The following is a 4,268-nucleotide window of genomic DNA, read 5'->3' as shown; positions in this document are numbered from 1 at the left end:
CCTGTTAACAATAAAGAATATCTTACTTCACTCTTCTGATGATTCCTACAGCATCCCTTAATTATCCCAACTCAACCTTTATTTCTGTACTTTCATGAATAATGAATTATGCAATGAGTCATTCAATGAACAACTTTGCAATAAATCAGAATAGAAATAAAATGTGAAATTTGTCTAAAACTAAAATCTCTAAATTTTCCCAAATAAAGTGACAATTTAAAGTTTTATAAGATGTAACACCCCTCAAGACTCCTTCAAAACTAAAGACAACAGTGTGCTTCTTAATATCAGGCTCTTATAAGTTACTCCTCTGCATTTGCACTGACAACAGATGAATGTTTATTTTTGCCCATAATGTCCTTTAATCCCATAATTAACCCCTGCTTCCAAACATGGGGTAGTCTCGGTATCCAAACTACACTCTTAGAAGAAAAGGTCCTATGTAGAACCTAAATTGGGTTTTCCGTTACCCAAGAAGAAAAGTTCTTCATTTGAGTACAGCATGCCCGAGATGAGTGACAGTCTCATCAATTTTGTTATGTCAGTTACCTCATATGTGGTGTTACAAGCAGCATCTATAGCAATAAGGAAATAAATTGACCGCGATAGCAGCTTGACTATCAGAAACTGTCTAAACTGACACTATACTTGGTATGGCCAAAAGACTCAAGAAGACATTTCATTTCCTTGAACTAATCAGACAAGAGCAGACTCCTTTTTCTCACACCGCAATTAGCTTGACTTCATTTTCTTCTCTCCCTAAGGCACAAAAGAAAATACACTCAAACATGCAGAGTTCAATCTTGTACTCTTTTGCTTCTTCACATGTGTTTACAGTTCTTTTCTAAATATTAAATTTACGTAATTTCTATCCACCTTTTCCTGGGGGTCTAACTGGGGAAATGGATGTGGGTGCAACTTCTGCCGGAAGTCAATATATTAGCATTAAATAACAAGTGGTCACTGCTAAAAACAGGTGTAAATGGGGTGCAAAACCTTTAGTAGGTTAATAGGCAGTGGTTGGATCTTCCAACAGGACAATTATCTAAAATTCACATCAGAATCAACCCAAAATGGTTCACTGAGCACAAAGTCAAGGTTCTGCCATGGCCATCCCAGTCCCCTGACATGAACCTGATAAAAAAACCTGTGGTGAGAACTGAAATGGAGGGTCCATCAGCATGAAGGATCTCATGTCAAGTGGTTTTTATTGTGGTTCAACCATATACAGTTAGTACAGTACACAGTGAAACGAGACAAAGTTCCTCCAGGACCATGATGCTACATAAAACAACATAGGACAAACCCAGAACCACACGAGACTACACAGACTAAATAACATACCTATATAAAGTGCACGTGCAACTGTGTGAAAAAAGTACGGGACAGTACAATACATTACTAACAATGAAGGACAATAGACACAGTGAGAGACATTGCAGTGCCGACCAGTACACAGTAGTGCAAAAAGATGACAGTTTCTAAGTATGTAGCCTACACAAGAATGAATGGTTATTTGTTTTACTTGTGTACTATAATGTGCTTTGCTGTGTACAGTTAAATAGTTTTCCTACTTTATATCTGCCAATATTTTGCGGTTAAAAATGCATTTACTCATGCGTCGTGCATCACACAAGTATCTTTTTTTGTCAGTCCAGTGCTAGGTGACGTGATGGCAAGTAAAATACTTCACTGTTTAACCAGACTTGCACATGTCAGTCATCCACGATTTAAGTTTATTTATTTTTTCCCCCGCAGTTTAAAACGTAATTTGTATTTAAGGTTAGATGCATAGAGAGTTTTGATTCTGATGGTATTAAGTTCATAAACTTTGATGGCAGGTGTCAGACATTCAGCAGCACCAAATAATTTTCCAATCACATTTTTCAATCACATTTGCTGGCAAGGTAGAGACTTGTTTTTACATCGTTGCATGATGTTTTTTCAGCAAATGAGATCAACCTTGCTAACAGTGTCAAATGTGACATAAAAAGCACATTGAGCTGACCACTCAACAGATACATAATGCTCGAATTCAGCCGGCAATGCCGTACCTGCAGTGATGCGCAATTCCAGGCACAGAACCTAAATCTATTCTTGCATACCGCGATGCAATGAGGGGGGAGTTTTCAAGTTATGCAGTTATATAATATCTGGCGTTCCCATCTCAATCGGTAAGCCATTTATAACATGTTTAATATAAGTGAATTGTTTTACAAAGGTAACTGTGTTAAACATATTTTCAAATGACCTGGTGTGAATTTTATCTATGCGTTAGAGAGGGGGTACGTGAAAGGATGTTGAATGTTTGAAGGGGTACGCCACTGTAAAAAGTTTGGGAACCACTGTCCTATGTCAATGCATCCCATGTCTGTGCTTAGACTAAAACTCCTAGACAACTCCTTGCTGGTCTACTGGAACCACCACCCACTCCACAGCAACCATGGTCTTATTTAGCCATCGACTTATTTAGCAGACCTCCTCAACTCCAATATCTTGGTAATTGTTGATTGTTTCTCTAAGTAGTGCCAGCTGGTTCCTTTGAAAGGGCTACCCATGGCTATGAAGACCACTGAAACTCTATTCCACCATGTTTTTAGGATTTAGGAACTTCCTGATGAAATTGTCTCCGATTCACCCAATTCACACCAGAGTATTGAGGGCTTTCTGTAGTCATCTCAAGATTAATGTGAGTTAAACACATTGTTATCACCCACAGCCTAATGGGCAAGTGGAGAGGCTGAACCAGGAAATTGGACATTTCCTTCACTCATATTGTAGTCAAGAGCAGCATCAATGGAGTACTTTCCTTCCATGGACTGAATACATGCAAAATTCCCTGATAAATTCTTCCATAGGACCCCTTTCCAGTGTGTGTTAGAATATCAACCACCACTGTTTCCCTGGTCAGGGGGAACCCTCTGAGGAACCTGCGGTGGATGACTGGGTTAGAAGGAGTGAGAGGGTGTGGGATAGCGCTCACGTCAGGTTACATCAAGCTTACAACGGAGCTGCCCCACACCCTGACTACCAGCCTGGCCAGATGGTTTGGCTGTCTAACCGAGTTCTGCGGCTATGGCTACCAAGTAGGAAGCTCAGTCCCAGGTATGTAGGTCTTTTAAGATTCTAAGACAAGTGAATCCTTTTACCTATAGACAGGAGTTTCCTGCTAATTACCGTATCCCTCCCTCTTTCCATGTGTCACTGCTGAAACAGGTCCACATGCATCTGGTCCTGAGACTACGGAGTAAATACCTCCACCACCACTGGAAATGTATGGTTCTCCTGCCTACTTAGTGCAGAAGATCCTCGATTCTAGTAGGAGAGGTAACCAGATGCAATATCTAGTGGACTGGGAGGGATATGGCCTGGAGGAAAGATTATGGGTGGCAGCCAAGGACATTTAAGATCCATCGCTCATCAGTGATTATCATCATGACCATCCGGATCATCTAGCACCAAGACTCAGAGGGCGGCCTAAGAAAAAAACACCTGAAGGTGTTCCTAGGAGGTGGGATTTTGTAACGTCTCAGTCCATGGACCATTCATCCAGCTGCCAGAGGGCACTGTCGCCCGAATATTAGTCATGTTTCACTTCTTGATTCCATTGTATCAATTCTTGTAATACATATATATAAGCCATGTGCCTGCAACACTACAATGCAAAGTACTGCCATATTTTACCTGCCTTATTGAGCGTTTGTCATTGTATGTGGATTTAATGTGTTTGGATTTTTTGACCGGTTCTATCGACTCATGTTTTTGGATTACTGTTTTGGATTTGTTTGCTAGAGATTTGCCTCTCTGTGTTTGTGACCTCTGCCTGGACTTTTACTACACTATTTGTTTATCGATTTGGATTGTATGATCTGTACTTCTTTTATTAAACTTCTGCAAATGGATTCTAATCCGACTCCAGTCCAAAGCTTGTTACATGTACAAGGAACTTAAAGTCTTATTGTGTTTGCGAGTTTATAGTTTAACTTTGCTTTAACAATTCTTTCAACCATACCGTTGTCCTTTTTTATATAAAAGGAAAAGTAAAGGCAAAAAAGCCTTTATGCTGCAAAGTTTGGAAAGTAGTTAATTTAGTCCCTGCTTAGTGATTTTAGTTCCTGCTAATCATGTCAAAATTGTTTTGAATCAGAGCAAATAAAATAAAATAATAAAACAAATATATTTAATATATACAAAGAACTCACAATTCATGCAGGTGAGCATTCATTTTTAATTATTATCAAAGCTTTAGTAGTGGAAAAGTATCTAGA

This window comes from Xyrauchen texanus, chromosome 11, assembly GCF_025860055.1.
Source record: "Xyrauchen texanus isolate HMW12.3.18 chromosome 11, RBS_HiC_50CHRs, whole genome shotgun sequence".
Classification (NCBI taxonomy): Eukaryota; Metazoa; Chordata; class Actinopteri; order Cypriniformes; family Catostomidae; genus Xyrauchen; species Xyrauchen texanus.
The sequence above is the reverse complement of the archived record's forward strand: the minus strand, read 5'-3'. Positions refer to the sequence as shown.